The sequence below is a fragment of the Ahaetulla prasina genome, chromosome 2 (assembly GCF_028640845.1).
Source record: "Ahaetulla prasina isolate Xishuangbanna chromosome 2, ASM2864084v1, whole genome shotgun sequence".
Lineage (NCBI taxonomy): Eukaryota > Metazoa > Chordata > Lepidosauria > Squamata > Colubridae > Ahaetulla > Ahaetulla prasina.
In genome coordinates this window covers 76,001,438-76,028,664 of record NC_080540.1, presented here as the reverse complement: position 1 = coordinate 76,028,664, position 27,227 = coordinate 76,001,438, and the positions used below count along the sequence as shown (strand labels likewise).

General features: G+C 41.5%; 1 protein-coding gene across 2 annotated transcripts in view; it reads left to right on the top strand.

Moving 5' to 3' along the window:
• The window catches only part of HEMK1 (HemK methyltransferase family member 1), a 179,874-nt gene that overhangs the window by 86,374 nt on the left and 66,273 nt on the right, over nucleotides 1-27,227 (top strand). The window contains exon 12 of one of the 2 annotated variants that reach the window (XM_058174006.1): nucleotides 3,351-6,397. The exons of the other annotated variant lie outside the window; for it this stretch is intronic. The gene's annotated coding sequence lies outside the window, so the exon portion shown is untranslated. Of the gene's footprint in view, nucleotides 1-3,350; nucleotides 6,398-27,227 lie in introns of those variants that run through there. 2 annotated transcript variants of the gene reach the window in all.

Genomic DNA, 27,227 nt, shown 5'->3' with positions numbered 1-27,227 from the left:
TATAGTAGTCTCCAGAATGAATGTTTTAATAATCACCCATATTGGTTTTCAAGCGATAACAAAAAATAATACTGCTGGTATATACTTGGTGTCACTGATTTTTAAATGTAAGCTTCATATTCTGGAAGGCAAGGATACAGCTTCCACTGAGGCTGTGTGAGCAGTGTGTTAGATTTTATTTGTGTATTGAAAAGTAAAACCATTCTTTTCTTAGAGGTCGTTGTCTAGCCAACAGAAGAAAGCACTGATTAGCCAGTGAGTGTGAAATTCCTAGGCTGTTCGCCCTAAAGATCATATAACTTGACTGATAGGTTGGTCAGAATAAAATTCTGAATAATTCAGAGGTAGATCAGAATAAAAGTTTATTATAGTCCAAAGTAGATCATGAGGGAATATTGAATAGCCCCAGTTCAAAGTTTATCCCTAACAATCCACCCACAGCTGGCTGGCAGTCATTCTCCAACGCATTCACAAAATTTTACCTAATAACGAAACTAATAACTTCAAAAGTTTGCCTATGGGTAGACCTCCATGGTTTGACAATGAATGTTTGATGAAAAAGAAATTAAAGGCAGCTATGAGACTTGCTCAGAGGCATTCCTCTGTATATATTCAAGTTAAGATGCTATCTCTAAGAAAAGAATATAGGAAACTCATTAAATCAAAGAAAATGCCGTACTGCTTCAATTTGGTCAGCTGTCAGCAATTTGAGCTGTCAGCAAAAGGTGATTAAAAAGGTGATATTTTTGGCACTGATTCCTGAAGGAAAAGTGATTTATATTCAGCACACCTCTCTCTGCTGAGGATTTGGGTGACTATTATCATGTCTTATTTGCTTTCTCAGAACCAGCTTGGGAACAGTTCTTAAATAGTGACTTACTACCTACTGAAGACTTAGCCCTCTGGCCATCAGTATTAGAAATCAAGACCTAATCTCTTTCATAAAGGATTTGAAGAGCAATAAACCCCCTGTGTTTTCTACCAGCCAAGCTACTCAAAAAATACCCTGACTGGTGGGCCCTTCCTTCAGTGGATTTATTCAAACATATAACTAATACTTGATATATTCCAGCTGAGTGCAAAATAGCAATACTAGTTTCTATATACAAAAGGGTGGGAGGCTAAAAAGGACTCTAGCAATTACAGCCCCATTAGTTTCATAGTGTCTAAAATATAGAACAGATTCGTTTTGAATAGAATTATGAGCTGGGTAGCTGGAAAGTACATTCTTGTCAAATAACAAGCTGGCTTTGGACAGAGTTGATCCACTATCAACAATTGCTTTGTTTTGAAACATCTTATTATAAAATTTATCATTAAATGCGATCTTTTTGATATCTTTATAAAACTTAATGCAAAATATGGAACCCAGACTGTTGGTAGTGATCAAAGCCCTTCACACACATACTTGTTTGAGACTACAGTTTGGGATTAATGGAGTTACGATAAGTAGGAGCGATACAAAGGGACAAGTCAAGAGTACAACTGCTATTCAGTCTACAGTTAACAGCCTACAAGTACTATTGAAGGATCCTGCCTAAATGCTTAAGGCATTTAGCAGACATTGCAACATATTGCTGTATGCTAACAATATTGGTTTACTGTTGTATCTGCAAGTTGGGTTGTGTAGCATCTGAGAAGAAACTTGGGTATGTATAAACAGTCATCAGCTACTGTAGTTAAAGCCAAATTAGGAATTTATACAATTTGTTATTTGTGTAAAATCAGGGCATGCAATAATTGGTGAAAAATCAATATAATGAAAACCAGCAGATTCCCAAAAGTATGGCTGTTGGAACAGAACAAATCTCAGCTATAGATCTCTTGGATTGTACAGGAGTTGTGGTCTCTCTGTTTCCTATCTCCAGAACACAAAAATGCTGCATAGATAATTTTGGATATTGAATGTCACAGAGATACTGTATAGTCATCCATGGTAAGGCTGGCACATTGAAATGGATGTGTTGATATAAAGATACCTTCAAATTGCCAAGTATTTAAAAACAAAAATGCTCTAACAAGGAGGTAAGTACTTGAGCAAGATTTGAACATCTGGAAACAATGATTAAATAAGTAAGTTTTAACCAAGTCCTTTATAATGAATGTACTTATATTTGTGGAGCCCCAGAGTCTTTGAACTATGGTGCTGGAGAAGACTCCTGCGAGTCCCTAAAATGGTCAGTCTTAGAGGAGATCAACCCTAACTGCTCTTTAGAAGGCCAGATCCTGAAGATGAAACTCAAATATTTTGGCCACCTAATGAGAAGGAAGGACTCACTGGAGAAGAGCCTAATGCTGGGAAAGATTGAGGGCAAAAGAAGAAGGGGACGACAGAGAACGAGGTGGCTGGATGGAGTCACTGAAGCAGTAGGTGAGCTTAAATGGACTCCAGAGGATGGTGGAGGACAGGAAGGCCTGGAGGAATGTTGTCTATGGGGTTGCGATGGGTTGGACACGACTTTGCAACTAACAACAACAAGAGACAGAAAACAGAACACATATATATTCGAATGTCAGTTGTATAAGAAAGAGAGAGATTACTATCTTGCAGTGTACATTAGATGAACGGCATACTAGGATCTTTATATTAAAACAAATATTTGTGCAGTCAGAATAACAAATTACATATATGCAGCATTTTTCTGAACAAAATGGTACAGTTGGAAACTATGTGTGTAGATATGATTGGGGTAAATTGTAGGAGTGAATTATGGTCTGCATTTTCTTTTAATTATTTTTAGTCTGCTTTTAACATGGTTCTACAGCTCTTCTCTAATATATATTTTTTATTCTGATATAGCCAAATATGGCTAATCAATAAAGAATTACTATTATAGAACCATGCAGTTCGAAAACCGAGCAATATTTAATATTTGGAGCATATTTATTTGAGGAAAACAATATTCTGCTACATGACTATAAAAAACTAGTAGCCTCATTATTAGTAGTTCAGACATAAGAAAAAATTGGTGTCATCTGAAAAGGTAAGCAATGTAATCATATTCTTCCAGATTATTAGTTTGGCCTCTCAATGTTCTGAAATTGTGAGATTTATAAATGTATAGGAGATGCTTTTCCATTTATTTATTTATATGGCTGGCCATCATGTGAATGTGACTCTATGTGGCTCGATAGAACAATAGAATAACTGCTATTAGCAAACAAAAAGAAACCTACAATAGTCACCATGGAAAAATCTAAAATGGAACAATTGACAAAGACCCTGGTCTTCTATGAAGGGCCAGCAAGGTTGTGGCCAGCGGGGTACCATGTTCCACAGGGCAAGGTGCTATGAAAGAAAAGCACTTCTGGCAATTCTGAACTCCCCCCACCCCTCCCTTTATTATTAGCATTTACCAACAGAGAAGCACTGGAACATTTTAAAGAAAGGATGATTTACAACCTTTTGCAGACTGCAAAAAAAAAAGAAAAAGAAAAAACCATTGCATCTAGAGCTATCATTTCACAACATTCTGAAAAGCCTTTTTCAATTTCTCTTCCTTGGATGTCAGAATCGTTTTCAAAGCACTCATGGTATTTACTTTCAAGACATGATTACAGTACAGATACAGAAACTGACAGATTACACAAGTTTGTAATGTTATGCAATACCCAGGTCTTGGTAAGGCTAATAAAAATCAATGTGCTTATGCTGTGTCCATGCTTCTGATCTGTGTAATGCTTAACCTAAAAAAAAAAAGTGCTCCATATTGCCAATGCTTTTGCAACAATAAAATTACATACACCACCCCATTCATGCCAGTTTGTTAGTTAGATGTCAAAAATGTGAGCTCAGCTCCTGGTGACTTTATATAGACAAATGCACACCATCTCAATTAGTTTCTCTAATAACCTGTAATTCTTCCAATGACAGTGTAATTTATTTTGATTCCACCAATCCACCTTTTCCATTTTCTTTCTCTTTGACCTTTCTCAACTTGCCAAGCAGTCATTTTTTTCTAGACTGTCCTGCCCAAAATATATGAATTTGTTCTTGCTGATCATCACCGCAAAGGAGCAATCCATGTTTACCTGTAGGTACACAATAATAATAATAATAAGAGTTGGAAGGGACCTCAGAGGTCTTCAAGTCCAACCCCCTGCCCAGGCAGGAAACCCTACACCACTTCAGACAAATGGTTATCCAACATCTTCTTAAAAACTTCCAGTGTTGGAGCATTCACAACTTCTGGAGGCAAGTTGTTCCACTCATTAATTGTTCTGACTGTCAGGAAATTTCTCCTTAGTTCTAAGTTGCTTCTCTCCTTGATCAGTTTCATTAATTCATTGCTTCTTGTTCTACCCTCATATTGTGCCTTTCATTCAGAACTCTACCAACTCCACCATATGCATATTTAAATTCTAGCCTTAGATTTGCAGCTACTTAGAAATATGGAGAGGATTGCCTGGTCTACTAATATTCCACAATTAGGCTCTTTTTTTTCCAGCTTAGTTTTCAGAAATCTTCAAATTCAAGATGAAGCATAGACACTCATTTTATCTCCCTTTCAGGTTCTTAAGCAAGAATGACAAAGAAGCCTCTTGAATGTTTTCGTTAAACAGTTCAGTTTTACTTTCTAGCTAGAGGAGGCCAATGCTTTCTGTCTTTTCCATAGGGGATTAATAAGTAATTGATATAATTCCACAGAAAAGATCTACTCTGGAAATGGGAACTGGAATGATATATTGATCATAAAGCAGCTTCAACATGGACTAGCAGAGATCTTGTCACTGAAAAATGTTTAATTTACATAAGCATGGTTATATTTCAAAGATCATTTTCAGTGAGACTTTTGAAACAAACTCTTATATTTAGATTGAATCAGGGGTGGGCTGCTGGGGATTCGCAGGGGTTCGGGAGAACCTCTAGTTAAGATTCTGTGCAGTTTGGAGAACCCCCAAATCCTGGCTGGCCCCACCTACCCCATCCCTCCCCTCCCAGGAATCCCCATGTGGCCCGTTTTGGATGCAGGTAAGTGCAGGGTGCATGTGGAGGCTCAGGGAGGATGAAAAACAGGACTACTGGAAGTTCAGGAAAGCCGAAAATGAGCCCGTTTCTGGCCTCCGGAGCCTGGGGAGGCCGTTTTCAAACTCCTGAGTCTCGAGGAAAGCCTCCGAAGCCCAGGGAGGACAAAAATACCCCCCTACCATGGTGCAGAAGGCCAACTAGGCCATACCCACCATGGCCATTCCCACCCAGAAACCGGGCAGAGAAACCCTTGCTAAATTTTTTGAAGACCACCCCTGGATTGAATCCCATATATGCTTACCTATATCTGAACAGATTTGTGTAAGACTGTTTTAAGTAGAATTCCTAAGGAACTCAGGAATTCAGCTGTATTTGAGGTTAAATAAGATGCTGTGGTTTTCTGTTGACTTCTAGTCTTTGAATTCCCAATTTTTTTAAAAAAAGTTTTAAAATGTCAAGGCAATAATAATATTTACAATTTATAGCCAATTGGAAGCCCTATTCTACTCAAAAGTAAGCGGCACTGCTTTTGAAGCTATTTTCTAATAAAAACACCTAGATTTCCATTCAGGCCCAGCATACCACTATTTAATGTTCTTAGCAAGTTGTTTGCATTTGATTTTTTGTGCCTGTTTCATTTTACATAAACAATTATGTTTTTGTTTTTATGTTATTAAAAGCTCTGATCTTATAATAAAAAATGAAAGTTAACATGACCATACATTTCCAAAGTGGGAAATTACTTAAGATGTAATTGTTGATTTTAGGAGAATCACTATAATATGTTTCATATTTTAGTCTTTGTTCATTTAAGCAATTACTGTCCATTACCACCTATGACATTTTGTGTGCAAAGCTTATTTTTGCCTAGGGAGTTGCCAAGCTCAAAGACAGACAGAGAGTGGGAAAGGGAAATGTTGTAGCCTTGGCAAGGATTTATTTTTCTGGATTTTCCAGGAACTTAATTGTGCAGTCTCTAGCCACTCCCTCATATGCTGCTGGGAAAAACAGAGGAGTTTAACTCTCTGTTCCTGGAAGTCAGTGAGGCTTATTATATCAGGAAACAGACATTCTCAGTAGCTAGAAGCTGCTGAATGGAAAAGATTAGTCTTTCAGCCCTCTCTCCTCTACTGTCCTTTCCCCAGTTTTTCTGATGTTTATCTGTCTGCCCTGGACCTAAAAAGCATGGAAATTGTTAACTGCTATGTTGTTGATGGAACAAGAGTCTCTTTGACTTATTTATCATGAAGCAGTGATTTTTTTCAAAATCCCTCAAAGCTCCCTCCAAAACTCATACAGCAAAGAGAACCTTGTGGAGTGCCTGGTTTTGTTTTTTTAAACATGTCCTTCATATTTTTCAGTGAAGAGCTCAGAGTTCTTTTGGCCATTCTTAAATGATGGGCATACATAATGCCATTCTTATATTGTTAAGAATTGAGATCTACAGGATGCTACAATAGCAATAGCAGGGAGAAAGCTTAATTACAGAGTCCTTTTTCTTCTAGTTTCTATAGGCAAGGAAGTGGATTTTTGGTACAGAAAGCATTGTTTCGATGAAGTCTCATTCATCATCTTCAGGCTTCAGCTTTGTGCTTCTGGGAGCAATGTGTGATTGAAGCTCACATTGAAGCTCATATTGCTCCCAGAAGCACAAAGCTGAAGCCTGAAGATGACGAATGAGACTTCGTCGAAACGTCGCCAAGACACTTCCAATTTTACACGGGAGAAAACCCGAACAACCAAAGACATATATATATATATATATCTCTTCAGCTGCTGTTTTTTTAAAAGAAATACTCTGAGTGAATAGATATATTTTGGCTGACCAGCCTCAAGAAAATGAATTGGTTGCCTTTTCCTTCAACATAATGGTTTGTCTTTGTCCTTTGAGTCAGGATAAAATATTTTGTTCTTCAGCTGCAATTTCTCTCTCACCTAATGACACCTGCATAGGATATTCTATGGTCAGAATTCTATTCTAGTTGTTAACTTGCAAGCCTGCTAGTTGAATTGATTGATTCTTTGGGACGCCTGTATTCCATGTCGGAGCCCGAGTTGGCCGCCCTCAGGGACTTCCTGGACAAAAACCTGGCCCGAGGGTTCATCCGGCCTTCAAAGTCCCCTCTCTCGGCCCCGGTCCTCTTTGTGAAGAAGAAGACAGGGGACTTGCGCCTATGCTGTGATTACCGCCGGCTAAACGCCATTACGGTGCGGAATCGCTACCCCCTGCCGCTCATCCCGGAGCTACTGGAAAGGTTGCGGGAGGCCACGATCTTCACCAAGCTCGATCTCCGGGGGGCCTACAACCTGGTGCGGATACGAGAAGGAGACGAATGGAAGACGGCATTCGGCACCCGATACGGACACTACGAATACACTGTCATGCCATTTGGGTTGACCAATGCTCCCGCCGTTTTTCAGCACTTCATGAACGACGTGTTCCGAGACATGTTGGATCGGTTCGTGGTTATCTACCTCGACGACATCCTGATTTACTCCCGGTCCAGGGAAAGCCACCTTCGACACGTCAGTCTGGTTCTGCAACGCTATGGAGCAACAACTCAATGCGAAGCTGGAGAAAGCGTCTTCTTCCGGACTTCCATAGAATTCCTCGGGCATATCATCTCGCCCGAGGGCATAGCCATGGACCCATGTAAAGTAGAAGCTTTGTGTAGCTGGGAAGCCCCTCGTCGGGTGAAGGATGTTCAGCGCCTACTGGGCTTCGCCAACTACTACCGGACCTTCATCCCAGGCTTCGCCACACTGACAGCTCCACTTACCCAGCTCCTCAGGAAGAAGGTTGCATTCCGGTGGGGTCCCCCGCAGCAAGAAGCATTCACAGCCCTCAAGAAAGCCTTCGTCACGGAACCCGTCCTGAGGCATCCCGACCCGCTCCGGCCTTTTGTGGTGGAAACAGACGCGTCCAATGTGGCTCTGGGAGCGGTGCTGCTACAGGCTCCGACGAATGGTGGCACACTAATTACCTGCTCTTACTACTCCCGGAAACTCAACCTTCCGAGCGCAACTACACTATCTGGGAAAAGAGTTGCTGGCTATCAAGGCTGCATTCGAGGCTTGGCGACACCATCTGGAGGGGCCCGACATCAGGTGGAGGTCCGAACGGACCATCGGAATCTCGAGCACCTCACCACAGCTCGGAAGTTAAACCAGCGGCAGATCCGGTGGTCGTTGTTTTTTGCCCGGTTCAACTTCCGCGTGACCTACATTCCCAGCGGTCACAACCGGAGGGCGGATGCCCTGTCCCGCAAGCCAGAGTACCTCTGCGCCAAGGACCCCCTTCCTCCACGGACAGTGCTGCCGGCAGAAGCCTTGGCCGCAGCACGGGAGCCAGTGGACTTGCGGGCCCAGGTGCGAGAGGCGCAGCGCCAGGACGCCTGGTCGCAGCAAAGGAGAGCGGAGGTGGGCCCCACGTCTCCTTGGACCTTGGAGGAGGACTTACTCAAGTTTCGGGGGCGATTATATGTACCCACAGGACCACTCCGAGCCCTCGTCATGACCCAGTGCCACGACAACCCTGCAGCAGGACATTTTGGGTTCTTCAAGACCCTCCACCTGGTGACACGGACCTTTTGGTGGCCCCGAGTGCGGCATGATATACATGCCTACGTGACATCCTGCGTACCGTGCCGGCAAGCCAAGACCGCCACGGGGGCCCCTCCCGGGCTCCTTCAACCCTTGCCGACACCCGACAGACCCTGGGGGGGGATCTCTATGGATTTCCTGACAGACCTGCCGCCGTCCTCTGGGTTCACCACGGTGCTGGTGGTGGTGGACATGCTCACCAAGATGGCACACTTCATCCCATGCCGCGGACTGCCCACAGCCGCAAAAACGGCCCGTCTCTTTCTGCAGCACATCTTCCGCCTCCATGGTCTACCGGACAGGGTGGTTTCGGACCCCGGAGTTCAGTTCACAGCCCGCTTCTGGAAGAGCCTGATGGCCGCGTTGGAGGTGCAGGTATGTCTGTCGTCATCGCACCATCCGGAGACCGACGGGGGTACAGAGAAGGTCATCGGTATACTGGAACAGTATCTCCGTTGCTTCATCAACCAGCAACAGGACAACTGGGCTGACTACCTGTCCCTGGCGGAGTTTGCTTTAACAACTCTCAGCACACCTCTACTCAGATGACCCGTTCTTTGCCAATGTGGGGTACCATCCGGCTCTTCCTCTGGCACCACGGACTCTCCTGTTCCCGAACGCAGACCTTCCTGACGGAATTGCATGCGGTCCAACAGTTGGTACGCCAGCAGCTGAATCGGGCAAAGGAGGATTACAAACGGTCCGCCGACCGCTCCCGACGGGCAACGCCCCGCTGGCAGTTGGAGACCGGTGTGGCTCTCCACCAAACACCTCCCGTCCGACCGCCCGGTAAAGAAGTTGGACCACCGATTCATCGGCCCGTTCCCTGTCGAGGCAGTCATCAACCCGGTAGCCTACCGACTGACCCTGCCACGATCCATGCGGATCCACCCGTTTTCACGGTCCCTTCTGGTTCCTGAGGCCACACGAGTCCCGGTGCCCAACAGCACCCGTCACTGTCGCCGAGGGCGGATCGGAGGAATCTGAAGTCCACAGCGTCGAGACTCCCGCTGGCTGAAGGGTCGTTTCCAATATTTGATCGCGTGGAAGGGATACGGGACTGATTTCTCCTGGGTAGATGCCTCTGACGTCCATGCCCCTGACCTGGTGCAGGTCTTCCATGAGCAGAACCCAGCCCGACCGCATCCCGATCGTCAGCCCCGGGGGAAGGACCCTGCGGTGAGGGATAGTGTTGTGACCCAGGTTCCTGGACCCGGCCTCCTGGACTCGGATGATTCCGAAAGTGAGGAGAAGACCTGGCCAGCCCTGCTTCTCTTGAGCCCTTTCCTCCCTGGCACCCACTCAAAGGGATGGGAGGGCCGGCACAGCCTGATTCCATGGAGCCTCCTTCTGATTTGGCAACGCCCAAGAACAGTTTTGGAGCGATGCAAGGTCACGTGAGCGTGTCGCCGTGCGCAGCAGCGGAAGAGTTGGGACAAAGCCAAGTCATAATTGTCATGCAGTGACATCTGCAGAGACTATAAATAGGAGGCGGGACTTCCTGGTTTTTTGTCTTGGACAAAGTAATGAGTTGGCGCGAGCTAATGAATTGGCGCGAGCTAACTATTTCAATGGAGGGAAGAATATATTCGTGAGTAATTCTGGCCTTATCTATAATTTCCTCGTTATCTCCAGAAACTTGGCAGGCCCGTGGGTAGACGTGGCCAGGACATGTATCTATGTAAATAAAAGGGGAAAAAAAGGAAGGCCTCTGACGGACTCTTTGCTGGGAGTATTGGGGGAAGGGAAACAGAACAGAAATACTCTGAGTGAATAGATATATTTTGGCTGACCAGCCTCAAGAAAATGAATTGGTTGCCTTTTCCTTCAACATAATGGTTTGTCTTTGTCCTTTGAGTCAGGATAAAATATTTTGTTCTTCAGCTGCAATTTCTCTCTCACCTAATGACACCTGCATAGGATATTCTATGGTCAGAATTCTATTCTAGTTGTTAACTTGCAAGCCTGCTAGTTGAATTGATTGATTCTTTCTTGGGACTTTTCTTTTATCTTCACTTTTTGTTGCTGAAGCCATTCCTGCTATTTTGAGGTTGATTTGAGATCCACAGTTCATAGAAAATGGCACAGCAAGGCGTATCATGAACATTGGGTTATTATTTTAGATAATGAAGAAACTTTTGGGCTGCTTTTGTGTGCTTCTCACTTCAAAATGGTGGGAAACTGATTTTCAATATCATGAAAATCATTAGTGAACGCTTCGGGTGTTTTTTAAAGTGGAACATAGGGGCTGCTTATGGCCTCATATCTTAAGTTGCCCACAACTCACATATCTTTTAGTTGGCCCTGGAATTTCAGTTTTTAGCATATATTTTGCTATTACATGTTTCCTTTGCCTTGTTTTCCATTTCTTCTTTCTACCATGAAGGCCTCTTTATTTCAATACTTGTCTTACAGTTAGTTATAACAGTATATGAAGTTATTACAGAGTTATTACAGAGAGGGTTACCTCCAAGAATCGTAAATGGCTTTAGGATTCTTTTAGCTTATATATTTGATCTGCATATTGCTGGACTCTGTTTTGGAAGGTTCATAAATAATAACAATAAAAAACACAAAAAATCAAAAGAATATAGGATCTAGATGAAATATACAGACAGAAACCAAAAATAAGAAACACACCTATGGGGCCCCTGCCACCTCAATCAGGTCTTGAAGACTAAAATGCCAATAGAGTGGAAGGAGCATGGGTTTCAGGAGAGATCTCATTCAAAGGGCAGTGCCTTGACAAAGAAGGCACACTTCTTTGGCATTGTTTAATTGAAGGGAACTGAAGTGCTCCAGCTCTACTGACACATACCAAGCAAGCAGAAACTATGGCAGATAAGTGATCTTGAATTGCACCCATAGGTAGAATGGCAGACAATGCCGTTCACAAAACACAAAACCTCACTGCCTGAGCCACTGTATTCTGAACCAGCTGAAGCTTCTAATTGTTTTTCAAGATAGCCCCATCTACAATGTGTTGCAATACCTGAGCCTTAACTTCACCCAATCAGCCATGTTGTTGAAACAAGAATTAAAATGCTGCTGTCAGCTTTGGAAGCCATACTAGGCCGAAGGCTTCCACATGCTGTCACTTTCTCCTGTGTGGGAAAATAGGAGAAGGGTGGTGGTGGTACAAGGGACTATTAGACATAATAACATTCTTCCTGCCGGTCAAGGTCAAGCCAAGACTGCATCTGGAGAAGGGGTGGTCTGAGGTTTTGTACTACTGAGGAAAAACCCGGATCTCCAGATTTGGAGTTCATACAGCTGTGCCAGCTTACCTATGCTAGTAAAAGAACTTTGAAAGATGGTTGCCTCAGAGTCTTTTCTGCAGGAGGGGGTTTTCTGGAACGCTGACAGCTGCTAGCAGAAAGATTAAGTCCTAGGATAGCCACACAAAAGCGGGATCCCTAGGAATAATGCCTCACTGCTCATTTTACTTTTCATCCCTTATGACTAGCTAGAGTGGGGTAAGAAGAAAGTGAAACACGGGAAATGACAGCCACAGCATTCTCTTTATATAATTGGAATATATACAAATGGGGCAGGGGTGTATTTCAAAACCCATCACTACTGGTTCGCTTGTGGGTGCGCACATGGACGCGCACGTGGGCACACGTGCACATAACACTTCTGCGCATGCACAGAAGCATCCAGGTGGCTGGGTGGAGCCTCCTGCTGCCACCGATACCGGTTTGCTCTATCCGGGGTGAACTGGTAGCAACCCACCACTGAAATGGGGTTGAATAATTCTTACAGAGAAGTGATAGACTGCAATCTAATGCAGCTTAATGCACCAGCAAGGTTCCGGGGTAAGAATATCATCCATGAATCTAAATATGAGCGATGGATCATGTTCTCTGTTTAGAAGAATAGCTGGAGAGAGTATAAAGGACTCTCCAAGACTGGTGTGGTTTACAATGCATTCAGACATCTGAATGATCCTCTGGACTATAATGTATTCTAGACATATGTGACCTAATGCAGTTCAGGGCTTAGTGAGAATACTGGTACTGGATTGGCAAGAATGCAAAGTTATTTTCAATTTGGTACTTTCCAGTGTATCTTACAACTTCTGTACACATGGGAAGCCCAGGCTTATACATAGAGCTGCCTATATCAGACAAAGCAATAATTTTTGCAGCACATTTTCTATTTGCAAAGCATATAAAATTTCCTTTCATTGTTGTTCACATATTTGCTGTAAATCTGCATAAGTTTATTGTACTACAATATTTTACTATAGTACAATAAACTTAAAACAAAAAAAATAAACAATTTTAGTTAAAATCTAAATTGTTAATAAGGGACCAGGAAATCACATTCTCCAGATGGGTAGCTCCAGCACCAAAGCTGAGACAAAAATGCAAGTTTTTATTGCCTTTTAAATCACCATCATCATCATCTTTTATTCACCAAACATGAAACTCAATCAACCAAACATTCAAAAATGCATCACAAATATCATTGACTGGTGCTAATGGTTGATATGGGTTGCTACCAGCATCCTCGGTATCAACCAAGTACCTTCTTAAGATGTACGATGTTCTGAGTAGCAGTTTTTTGCAGTTCTGCTGGTGGTTATTGCAGGAAACTGCTATTTCTTGATGTATTTTATAAAATTCTTGGACATGGTACCAAGAGCCCCGATGACAATGGGTATCACTATTACATGTTTCATCCATAATCGCATAGTTTCAATGGCCAGGTCACGATATTTCATGATTTTTTCCAGTTCTTTTTCTTCAACTCTGGTGTCTCCTGGTACAGCAATATCAATAAATTGTACATTTCGGTTTTTGACAACTCTGATATCTGGTGTGTTGTGTTCCAAATGATCATCCGTCTGTATTCGAAAGTCCCATAAGATCATCACTTTCTCATTTTCCATAACTTTTTCCACTTTATGTTCCCATGATACAGGTAAGTTGTATTTTTTACATAATGACCAGTGGATTAATTTAACAACTTGGTCATGTCTAGCTTTGTAATCACTTTGTGCGATTTTGCTGCACAGCACCTTTTGCTGACAGCTCAAATTGCTGAGAACTGATCAAATTGAAGCCCGAACCGGCCCAAACTGGTTGAATCCCACCACTGATGTTACATATAGACTGACCAGCATCCTGGGTGATTGCTTTTCAACATCTAGGTTCTGACTAGCATCCCACAAGGTTCCATCTTGTCAGTCACGTTTACATTAAACCATCATAGGATGTTTTCACAGGTCTCACTGTTTGGGGAGTGACACTATTTCCTTATTTTTATTTTCTTCAAAATTAAAACATAATCCCATTAACCAGAAAAATCTTTAAAGGATCTATTGACCTTGCTCCTTTGTTGCTTTCTCCTTTATTCTTTACATGTCTCCAAGGTAACATAACTTGGTTGTTATTTCGTCTTTTCAGTCAATACAAATGAATCTCTTTAGCCTTTCTAATTTGTACACAGGACACAAGGGGAGATTAGCCACAAGGCCTCTGCCAAGTCATTGCTGAACTTGTCATTCATCTCATACTTCTGTGGTTTCTAATTCAGATGTCAGTACAGGCAGCCAGCCAGCACCAAAACCTTCAACTGAATGAGCTCACTCAGCTCAAATGTGTTCTTCCAAGAAAACTGCTCACATACAGTACCAAGTAGGAGTCTCCTACCATGGGAAGAACACCACATTTAGGATGTACAGTGAGTTGTCTTGGTGAATTACACAATTTTTTATCATCTCCTGCAAAGTTCTTGGAGAAGTAGGCCAATGCTACAGTGAATCATACTCCCCCTCAAAGCAGTGTGGAGTTATCTGACTCACTTCCTCCTAGTGTTGTTTCATTATAGGTTAGCAGAACAGAAAAGGCAGGTTGGACTCTCGAAGGTTACAAGTTAGTTCTGGTTCCCAAATCATATCACGCATCTCTCAAATTAAAATGATAAATCGGCCTACTTTGTGGCAGGCCAGCTGCTGCTCCAATATTAAAATGAGCAAGAAAAGCAGATAACTGGATGGTTTAAGTCAGTGGCTTTGCTGCAGGAGGACACTAAAGCTCTCTCTCATGTGAATTTGGAAATCCTCCTCACGTGAAACAGAAAGTGTTAATGACATCAAATCTGATTATTCTAAAATAATCAGAGGGCACCCTGAGGGTCTTCTTAGGGTGCCGTCCGCCAAGCAATGTCGGCTGGCGGCCCCCAGGGGAAGGGCCTTCTCTGTAGGAGCTCCTACCCTTTGGAACGAACTTCCCCCTAGTTTGCGCCAATTACCCGACCTTCGGACCTTTCGCCGTGAGCTGAAAACGCATTTGTTTATTCAAGCGGGACTGGCTTAAATTTTTAATTCTAAACTTTTAATTCTAAACAATTTTAATCGGGGTTATTATTTATAAATTTTAAGGGTTTTTAAATTTGATTGTTTTAATTTCGGCCATTTATGGATTATGTTTCTTTTAAGTTTTTGTTTTAATTGTACATTGTGTTGTTTTTATATTTTGGCTGTACACCGCCCTGAGTCCTTCGGGAGAAGGGCGGTATAAAAATCTAAATAAATAAATAAATAAATAAAAAGTGAGCGAATTCATAGAGTTTAAAGCTTGAACCAGCACAACAGATATAGGCGGCAATTGTTCCTTGACCCAGGAATGAACCATAAATCGTGACTCTAAACTAATACAATTACTTCAGCCTGCATTTATACAGATAGTCCTCGACTTATGTTCAGCAATGGTTCAAAGTTACACAAAATTACACTTACACAAAGGGACTTGTGGCCCGTGCCCAAAGTTACAGCTGTTGCAGTGCCCCCATGGTCACATGATCAAAATCGAGGCACTTGACAATCCACCCTCAAGTACAATCACGGGCGATGCAACTTCCCCCGCCCACTTAATTCCCCCTATTTGTTTCCCTTTAACCCTCCCCGCCTCTGCCACTCTGTACTCACCACCCTAGGTGACTTTTGCCACTGCCTTCTTGCCCCCACTGCTGACAAGATGTGCTCAGACCTGGCTCCTGGACTTATGGGGCTGGATGCACACAATGAAAAAGAAAAAGAAAATGCAAAAGTAGCTTAAAGGGGCCGCAGCACACCAAATCTCCCCCTTGCACCACATTTCTGGGCCATATGGAGCTGGTTTTTGGACTGCTTGGATTTCAGCATGGAGCTTTTTTTGCCAGCTCCTGAGATGAGAGGACTTCTCTGCACTCTGTGGCTGGCAGAAAAAGCTGCAGGCCAAAATCCAAACTTGGGTGTTTAATATGGGATGTTTTCAGTCAGCGCCAGACTCTAGAGGAGTCTCATCTCTGGGGGCTTTTACTGAGTCAAGGACTTTTCAACTAACTACGGAAGTTCTCAACTTACAACCACAATTGAGCCCAAAATTTATGTTGCTAACGAGGCATTCGTTAAGTGAGTTTTGACCCATTTTATGACTTTCCTGGCCATAGTTGTTAAGTGAATCACTATCGTTGTTAGTATGTTACGTGACTCTGGTCTTCCCCATTGATTTTGCTTGTCAGAAGGTCGCAAAACATGATCTATCACATGACTGCAACTGTCATAAATATGAGCCAGTTGCCAAGCATCTGAATTTTGATCATGTGACTATGGGGATGCTGCAACAGTTGAAAATGCACTTACCTTCACTACCGGTTCGGGAAAGTGAGTGTGTGCACCTCTTTTGCGCATGCGCAGAGCCTTCTGCGCATGCACAGAGGGTCAAAAAAGAGATGTGAAGCGGATGGATGGAGCCTCCCGCCGCTGGCACTAGTGGTTCACGCGAGCCAGATAGATCCGACCGGATTTCACCGCTGGTTGTAAGTGTGAAAAATGATCATATGCCACTTTTTTCCAGTGCCGTTGTAACTTTGAACGGTCACTAAATGAATGGTTTTAAGATGAGGACTACCTATAAGTGAATTATAAGTGAATTATAAGTGGGCCTCTGGTGGCGCAACAGGCTAATGCAGCCTATTATTAACAGCAACTGCTTGCAATATTGCAGGTTCAAGTCCCACCAGGCCCAAGGTTGCCTTCCATCCTTTATAAGGTAGGTAAAATGAGGACCCAGATTGTTGGGGGGCAATAAGTTGACTTTGTATATAGTATACAAATGGATGAAGACTATTGCTTGACATAGTGTAAGCCGCCCTGAGTCTTCGGAGAAGGGCGGGATATAAATGCAAAAAAAAAAAAATTAAATAAGTTAAATAAATGAGAACCAGTGAAATAGGATGGAGGAAGTGAATGCATTTTCTTGAAATAAATATCCTAAACATATTTATCTGGACTGTTTTTATATGTTGTTATTCCAATAAATCACAGGTGTCAAACTCGATTGCATCACGTGACGTATCATGAGATTTTTTGCCTTTGCGGAGCCAGGGTGGGCATGGCCTGCACGTGACACATCCGGCCCACAGGCCACCAGTTTGACAAGCCTGCAATAAAGCTTAATATTAAACTAGCCTCCTCCTTGTTTGTTTTCTAAACCATTTCTGAATGTACTCTTCCAATTTTAAGTTCCGGCTATGATGGCAAAATAGTTGTTTGGAGATATTTTGATAGCCTCGTGGTTATCCGTCAATTAAAATTTGATAAAATGCAAAGATGTTGAGGCAGTCATATTCTAGGAAATGTACCCAAGCAATTTTGTCACTGTGCCACAATCTTTCAATCCCACGAATCCTCCCACCAGCATGGTTAAGCAATCAAAAGATAAGAGAGTAGCTAAGCAGCAATTTTGACAAATACATTGCCATCCAGTATCCAGTTATCTCCTTTCCTGCCATCTCATTAATTAATACTCAGAACTGGCAAGGCCACATTAAAAGGCCCCAGATTCTCTGAAACTCAATTAGCAAGTAGCACTGTTTACTTGGCATCCAAGCTCCAACATTCCCAACGAAAGATTTCTCTTGTCTTAATGTTTCTTTAATGATGAAAACTGAATGTTCTTTAGGATGTTTATCTAGATAGTGTGGCTCTGCATATCTGCTTTCAGGAACCGCAAGGGGAAGGATGTGAAACACTGCCCCACACCTTTCTCTTGATGAGTAGCTTTGATGGAGGCATTGGGATTCACACATTACGGTCAATGTTCGCTTGTGTTTTGCTTAGGATGCTATGTGAAGCCAGTCATACTTTTAATCAGTTATAGTTAAATAAATCATGGTTTAACAGAACATGAACCCATTCCATATTTGATGTACTCCTCAACCTACGACCACAACTGAGCCCAAAATTTATGTTACTAAGTGAAAAATTCATTAAGTGAATTATGCCCCATTTTACAACTTTTGCCACATTTGCCGTTGCTATATTAGTAACACAGTTGTTAAGTGAATCTGGTTTCCTCATTGACTTTGCTTGTCAGAAGGTTGCAAAAGGTGATCACATGACCCTGGGACTCTGAAACCATCATAAATGTAAGTCAGTTGTCAAGCATCCAAATCCCCAAGCAGATCATGGGAACGTTGCAATGGTCATAAATGTGAAAAGGGGTCATAAGTCACTTTTTTCAATCTGCCAATGCATTTTAATATTCCCTTTGTTTTTTCCACTATCTCAGACAAAGTAATCTGCCATAGATATCTGCAGAAAAAACCAAATTCACACAATTTGAAAACTACTTAACAGTTCTTTAACTCTCTTGTCCTTTACTAGTTCAACTAGTTTCCTAATTTGTCTCCTGCTTATATGATTCTGTATGTTATATGAATATGATTAGAGAGAGGGTCCTATAAATCCTATTTGTGAAAACTTATGTACTTTTTTCATTCCCCACATTCAAGCAATAGGTCTTTGGAAAGAAGCTGCCCTTCTGCTAATAGTTTAGTAACACCATTTGTTACCAGTTTTCAGACCCTTGGTTGTCAGTATCTTTTCCAACCAATGATATACATTTTAGCTGAATTCCCACTATCATAAGAGATAACAGGATATATTTTTGTGTGTCAGCACTTAGCTTGAAATGTTTTCTTTTGAACTGAATGTAACCTGAAGAAGTTCTTGAGAATATTTCACTTATGCATAACTGAAAGTAGATAGCACTGTGGTTTTTGCAAACTTTTTAAAACTAGGTTAAATTGTTCACATTGTTTGGGTCCATTTTCTTTTCAGCCTAGTAAAACTTCTGAGCCAACCTAATTGGATCAATCTATTTTCTTCCACAATGATTGACTTCTGCCCCTTCCCATTCCTACTATTTAAGATTCCCATTCCTATGAATTCCCCATCAGCCAAAATACATTCAATAATATGCCTTATAAATAATCCTTTCTGAATCTATTGTGGATCAGCATCTAAGTTGTAACAAAAACAAAGGAAAGCGGTAGGAAGTAGGGCATCAACCAGCCAGTAGACAAGTCCAGAGGCCGATTATGCTAAGGTAGGAAGATCATTGTTTCTTTTTTTCTTTCACTGGAAAGGGTGACATAGAATAGAACAGCTGTCATCACTAAATCAAGGTACAGGGAAAGTTGTTGTTTTTAATGATTTAATTAGTTGTGTTTGTAGTTTTTAAAATCATTGTAAATGTGTTTTTTTAATCTTTGATTGGGAGTCACCCAAAATTGGTTAAGATGGGCAGCTGTATAAATGGTTTAAATCAGGGGTCTCCAACCTTGGTAACTTTAAGCCTGGAAGACTTCAACTCCCAGAATTCCCCAGCCAGCAAAGCAAAGCTGGCTAGGGAATTCTGAGAGTTAAAGTCCTCCAAGCTTAAAGTTGCCAAGGTTGGAGACCCCTGTTTTAAATAAATAAATAAATGGCATGTATCTTTCCGACATGGAGGTCCTTGTCATTGAATATTGTTTGGTGAATGGGATAGGCCCACCATTTTAAGGACTTTGCGGAGAACACATAGGCCTATATCTTTAGCTTTAATCAGTGTTGGGTTAGGGGCAAAAGCGTCTAGATTCAAATCTACTCTTGGCCTTAGAAGCTTGCTGTGGACCATAGGCCAAATATTATCACTCAGAGCAACCTATTTTGGATGTTGTTGCTTCAGAGGGGGAAAAATAGAGAAAGAAGTGCAATCTGTGCAGCCTTGAATATTTGGAGGAAAGCCAGGGTTTCAGTCATGCAGTTATGGATACTAGCTTGACTTTTTAAAAAAAAACACTGCCTTCCATCTTGCATATCTCCTTATTTTTATTTCTATGAGGAAGCCAAGCAGATGTAGAAAACAGGAAGAATCTGACTGTGAAGAGGGACCAGAGCAGATTATCAGATCTCATTTTATTGTTTCTAATGACAAAAAACAAACAAATTGTCCTGAGGCCCTATCATATTTAAATTAAATTCATATCAGATTATTTGAGAAATCATAAAACCATTTCTTTAAAATAATGCCTTTTTTTAAAAAGAGAAAGATAAATGCTTAAGGATTATTTTGAATGGAAGAAAAAAGTAAGCCCTTTTCTAATGGCCAAATTGCACCCCTCTGCTTCAAATATGCCTGTGTGGTTTCAACTATACATTTGCTTTTGCAAAGTAATTATTTACAATCTTATATAAAGATAGGAAAAGCAACTGCATAGGGACTGGGTATGGCAAAACAATCACCAGTTAAAGAGTTATGTAACTCTTTGCTACATAGTGTTGCCACTTTCACACAGAAAACGTTTATCTATTGAAACAGTTTTCCTTTTTTTTAATTAAAAAAATGTTATCTGTGTGTTAGCATTAAACACCGGTTTGCCTATGAGCTTCAAAACAAGTCAGAGTTAGGTGTCAAGTGTTAGGTGAGTCAAGAAGTAGGAAGGACTATCTCTGCATATATTTAGACATTCTGAGGAAAGCATTTTATGGATGCTTTCTTCATAATTAACTGTGTTGGAAACTTCTCTCGGAACCTACCTTCCTTATGCCCTTCTACATTTTAAAAAGCTCTTACCTTGTGTAATTGTTCCCACCACACAAGAAGTTAGAGCCCTAAGTATCATCATGCAGCTGTTTCTTTGCAGAGAATCTGATGCTACTTAGAATCATGCTCTTTTTGGCTTTATTGGACAGCTGCTCAAGGAGTGGCTTGGCTCTCACCTTGTCTTATTTTTGGAAGCTATGAAGCACAAGTGAAAGGGAGGGGGGATGGAAACCCTGTTTTGCACCAAGCTGGTGGTAGAAACTTTGGCTGAGAAGAGAAACTTCTCGGAGCTCATATTCTTGTATAGCCTTTGCAGTCAGCTGCTGTCAGGACATTCATCCCAAAACATTGAGGGGGAGGGTCGTCTCCACAGTCTTTTAAAATCATTGCTAGTTTAACACTTCCAAATGCCATATCAAAATCAACATGCCAATCTTATTCCAATATTGTCTTTAAATTATTCCAGCAGTTACTTTTAATTCTGTATCGATGTTTACTTTGGACTTTGTGATGCTCTTATCACTGTTAAGCTGCTTTGATGGAGAAAACAAGGGTAGAAATTCAACAGATAAAGAGCATAATAAAGTTCAGCACAGAGGGAAAGAAGATCAAACATGATGAACTCATTCATAAGAAATGCTGAATGAATAGACAGATTTGTTTGATATAGAAATGGCTAGTTTATACTACTATGTAAATGTAAAATGTTGATGTTTGATGTTACTATCTTATTTTACTGTACTAAAGGAAGTCAGAAGTGTTTCTTTCTTTTCCCCTTCTTTTCTGCACTTTTCCCTTCCCTTTCCCCTCTCCTATTTCCCTACTATTCGTTTTTGAAGTTTTGTATTTTATACTATAAACTAATAAAAAAAGAAGCAGTGATAAGAAATGCTGAATGCGGGGATGGGTGGAGGGGTGATATGCCCTGCAGAGAGCAAACCCAACCATCAATGGGTTAGGACTCAGTTTTAACCCAAGCCAGGCTCTGTTTAATATTAGGTTACACAGACCTTCTGATGATCAATTTCCCGAGACATAGAAAGATTATTAACATAGTGTTAACCCTCCTTCCAGAATACTGTTTTGAATGGGATACTTCTGTCAGAAACAGGAGTACCACACAGAACAGCTTTGTGAAAAGAGTAGCCGTTGATTTGTTTGGGTTGGGGTTTTTTTTTTTTAGTTTCCCTGCAGATCTGGGGTGAAAGGGGCTAAGTCATTACCACCAACCCATGGGGTAGCTCTGACCTTGCTTAGGCTAGCATAGATATTTACTTTTTAAGATCGGAAGGAAGAAAACAGCAGGACAGCTGTTTCCACAGAGAAGGCTGGGATCCTAATGAAGATGGCTGCTTTCTTAACACTTTTCTAATATGCCTCCTTAGAGTAACTACGTGCCATTTGTTACTTTATGAGCCATTTTACATGCCATTACGTGCCATTTATTCCCCTTGGAACCATGATAATAAAATTGCATACGTCATCTTCATTTCCCTGTATCTTCATTTCCCTGTGGAATGTGAGAGTCTTGGAGACCCAACAAACACTTCTTGCGTACATTTGATGTCTTGCTGAGAATGGGTTGTCTCTTCTGGATTTTTTTTTTTAATGTCCAAGCATTTATCAAAGAATATATTCATATACTGAAAACATTTCTCATATGTTTTCCTCTTTTTTTCCCTTGAAATGATTTGTCTGCATTCAAATCTAGTACCCTGTTACTATCTCCAACAATGTTTATTTTTACTTCCATGATTTGTATTATTGCAAAAACTTTCTACAATTATTCCTGGACTTTATGTGGGACATAGATGGAAGACAGTGTTAAAATTCTATCTTCTTTTCTTAATTTCAGAATTAAAATTCTTCCTTCTTTGTCTTTCCAGTACCTCCCAAAAAGATTTCAGATAAATTATTGCTCCATTTTTCTTTGACTTTCCTGTTGCTGAATATTTGTCTTATTTTGTTGTTTTGCTTTACCAAGTTAACATGATCTTGTTTTATTTGTGTTTCTCGTACATTATGTATGATTTATTTATTTCTGCCATTTATGTACCATGTTGTGATTTGTGCACACTTCCATCAGTTTACAACAACAAAAACATATTAAAACTAAGACCAAAATATAATCATAATAATACATTACAGCAATACAAATTGTGCACATTCATCATTCTCCAAATGCTCTCTGGGAAAGCTTCATTTTTACTAGTATTCAGAATCCATTAGAGTGGTCTTCTCAAGAGAGAAGCTGTTTCATAATTGATGGAGTGCCATAGAAAAACATTGTCTGTTAGTTCAATCCCTCCTTATTCCCTGTATAATGGGAGACTATTAACAATTTTTACTCGGGACTGCACACCAGAGAATTAAAGAAGTCAGTCCTGAAGTACTTCTGAAGCCTAAGAGTTGATGCACATTGGGCTTTATAATTCAACACCACTTTGAATTGCACTTGAAAACCTATTAGCAACCAGGAGCTAAATGGCTATTCTTGTTTGCCAGCAAGACAATTTTTCCTTCAAAATGGTCTTCAAAGGCAGTCCACTGTAAAGTGCCGGAGAATAGTCCAGTTGTGTTCTGATACAAGCATGGAACACTATTGCCAGGGCCTCCTGCTCCTAGTAGAGCTGTAACTGGCACAACCAGCTGAAATTAAGCAAAGGCCTTCCTGGACATAGCCTTCACTTGCTGTGAAACAGTAGCTATGCATCTAAGAAGAGCCCCAAGCACCTAAGAACCTTTTCCTGTATAGTCCCACCCCCTCTATAATTATAGCCAGAGCCCTTCTAAATAAACAGCAGTTTGAGAGGATTCAGACTGAGATTGCTTTTTCTCATTTCGAATTTAACAGCCTCTAGGCACTGGATCAAGGTTTCCATGGCAACTTCAGTCTGATTCCATAGAAATCCTGAAGGATATCATGGTCAGTAGTGAATGCTGCTGAGAAAACCAAGTCCAGAAGCAACACATCCCCTTTCCTCAACTGGATCATGACAAGTCATCCATTGGAATGAGCCAGACCATCCATCTTATGCTTGGATTGGAATCCCAGGACAAGAAGTAACTAGGTAATCCAGTTCCTCTGACATTCCCAGGGGTGGGCTGCTGGGGGTTCGCAGGGGTTCAGGAGAATCTCTAGCTAAGATTCTGTGCAGTTCGGAGAACTCCCAAATCTCACTCCTGGCTGGCCCACCCCATCCCACCCTGCCCCTCCCAGGAGTCCCCACGCAGCCTGTTTTGGATGCAGGTAAGTGCAGGGTGCACACGGAGGCTCAGGGAGGGCGAAAAATGGGCCTACTGGAAGTTTGGGAAAGCCGGAAACAGGGCCGTTTCTGGCCTCCAGAGGGCCTCCGGAGCCTGGGGAGGCTGTTTTCACCCTCCTGGAGGCTCGAGGAAAGCCTCTGGAGCCTGGGAGGGCAAAAACACCTCCCTCCTGCCATGGTGCAGGAAGCTGACTAGGTCATGCCCACCATGGCCATGCCCATCCAGGAACCGGTCAGAGAACCCCTTGCTAAAAAATTTTGAAGCCCACTCCTGGGCATTCCATAATCAAGTCACTACCTCTTTCTTATCAATCTTCCCCCATTTGCAGGGTGGTGATTTTATGTCTAATAAATATTTTTTTATTTCTCTCCTTGGGATTCCTGTCCATTCAACACAACAGATTGAAATTTTGACAGAGCACTCAAGACAAATTGAAGGTTCTGGTGATGCATTGCCTACCCTGTACCCGATAGTTTCCATTCCTCACCTGGTAGAGGTAGCCTTGAATATGGGATTGAGAAGTCCTAAAAGTTAATTTGAATATTTATATTAGAATTGCTTGGCATTTAATTGCTACTATGATAACCATGGTTTTACCTTAACATATTGACAGGTTACACTCTGGTTGTAGATTTTTTTGCTCTCGAAGGTCCTTTTTTAATTATTACTCTGTATTTTTATTTATTTTATTATTATTATTGTTCATCGAATAGTCAGCCAGATGTTCAGACTGGATTCGACATTTTTGTCTACCTATCTAGTCCTTACCAAGAACCTGGGATAGGCAGATCAGAATGTTTGAGGGTGTTACAGATATTGTCGCAGGATTGAAGAACTTGTTCCAAGTAAAGCCTCCTTTTGCAATTGACTGATGGCGAATTTGTCAGTGCCAAGGTGTTGAAGTGGTGCTTCAGTTGTTTTAGGATGGCACCCAAGGCACCTATTACTATTGTTATTACCCTTGCTTGACTTTGCCACAGTTGTTCTATTTCTATTTATAGGTATTTTGCTGTCTCCAAGTACTGCCCAGTGTGAAATGTAAAATTTGTTACTACCGGTTCTGTGGGTGTGGCTTGGTGGTGGTGGGGTAATGTGACTGGGTGGGCGTGGCCTACTTTTTTTTTTTTACTTTTAAAAGCATTTTTTCTACAACCTCTTCAGCCAAAGAGATTGTAGAAAAAATGCTTTTAAAAGGTTCTGGCGATCCCAGCTGAGTTGCCTGATGGTCAGAACCTTTTAAAAGCATTTTTACAACCCCTTTGGCTGAACCAGGGGCCATAGAAAAAATGTAGAAAAAATGCTTTTAAAAGGCTCTAACAATCCCAACTGAGCCGCGTGATCATCAGAGGCTTTTTTTTTACTTTTAAAAGCATTTTTTCAGCCGAAGAAAAAATGCTTTTAAAAGTAAAAAAAAAAGCCTCTGATGTTCGTGCGGCTCAGCTGCGCATGGGCAGAGCGGGGGGCAGGGATTTTTGCTACCAGTTCTCCGAACCACCCGCCGGCATCACTACCGGATCGGGCGATCTGGTCTGAACCAGGAGCATTTTACCCCTGGTACTGCCATATCCACTATCCAGACTTTTTTTGCCTTTCTTTGGCAATTGTTAAGTCTGGGGTATTGTGTGGCAGTTGCCTATCTATTTGAATCCATTGATGTGGTTGTGGGGCTTCTGTACTCTGAGGAAGATAAGAGCTATACCAGAGGTTCAGCCATATTGAACAGGTCTCATCGAGAAGTCAGACAAAGAGTGTCTTTCCCATTAAAAAAAATATAGTGAGACATAAATCTCAAAAATCCATACTGACTCGGATGTCGCCCGGGTTAACAAGGTCTGCACTACATGTTGGAGTTCCTTGATATCTGGTGAAAAATGGACTACGGGACTCAGGATTGTTGGCTGAGCAACCAGCGCCAGAAACTGCAGAACTACCTGTTGCAAATATACAGTGCTTGAAAACAAAGGCTAGAATTTTTATTATTAATTTTATTCTTATGTATTTATTAATTTTTGTAAGATAATAGACATCTATCTATCCCAAACGTGTTTAAATTCAGTTTCTAATGATTGACCCAGTACCTCCGCTGGAAGTTGGTTCCAAGCTTCCGCCACTCTTTCTGAGAAGTAATACTTGGTAACATTACTTCCCTCCTGTCTGTTTGAAGTTATGCCCTGTGTTCTTAATTTTTGCTTAATATTGAAAATACCATCTTCTAGAACTTATTCATACCCTTAATATTTATAAAGGTTTCAGTCAGGTATCCCCTTTCCCTTCAAAGAAGAGGGAGTCAAACTATTATACAAAGCACCTGAAGTCAAGACAAGAAGCAATGGATGGAAACTAACCAAGGCAAGAAACAACTTAGTACTACGGAGAAATTTCCTGACAGTTAGAGCAATTAATCAGGGGAACAGCTTGCCTCCAGAAGTTGTGAATGCTCTATTACATCCTTTTCTGTCAGAACAGGACCTGTGGCATGTCATTTGTGACTGGTATCTGTTTAAGCAGTGTCCCATTATCATACACTAGGATCTATTGCTGAGTCAACTTCCTATCCATTGATCACCCAGTGGTTAACTCCTAGTCTGTACAACTTTTTAATGAGCTCATTACGTGGAACTATATCAAATGCTTTGCTAAAATCAAGATAGACTAAGTCAACAGCACTACTTTGTCCAATGTATTTGTGACATAATTTAAAAAGTCAAATCAGATTAGTTTGACATGATCTGTCCCTAGTAAAGCCATGCTGCTCTGGGTCCATCAAGTTGTGTAGTTTTAAAAATTGGTTACCCGTTTTTTTTCAGGAGTGATTCCATTAAATTCACTACTACAGGTGTTACACTCATTGATGTATAGCTTCCAGCTTCTTCCTTATCCCCGTTCTTATGGATGGGTACATTAGCTGTTAATCAATCCTGGGGAACTTCACCTGTTAGAAATGATTGCTCAAACAGATTAATTAATGGTCCAGCAAGCAGATCTAGAAATTTCCTAAGAACTCTGTGATGAATATCATCTGCACTAGTGGTGAAATTCAAATTTTTTTTACTACCGATTCTGTGGGCATGGCTTGGTGGACGTGGTGTGGCTTGGTGGGTGTGGCTTGGTGGGCATGGCAGGGTAAGGATAGTGCAAAATCTCCATTCCCACCCCGCTGCAGGGGAAGGATACTGCAAAATCTCTATGCCTCCCACTCCTAAGTGAAGGATACTGCAAAATCTCCATTTGCACTCCACTCTGGGGCCAGCCAGAGGTGATATTTGCCGGTTGTCCGAACTACTCAAACTTTCTGCTAACGGTTCTCCAGAACCTGTCAGAACCTGCAGGATTTCACCCCTGATCTGGATCCAGTATTTTATTAAGCTTTAAGAGGGCTAGCTCACCTGCTACTTCCATCTCTAAAAACATGGAAAAGAATCTGTACTGCAAGGATTAGTAGGATCCTCCAACCTGTTTTAGTTACTGGCATCTACTTCTGAGAAAACTGAGCATAAGGATAAAGATTTGTAGTGTAATGTAACAAT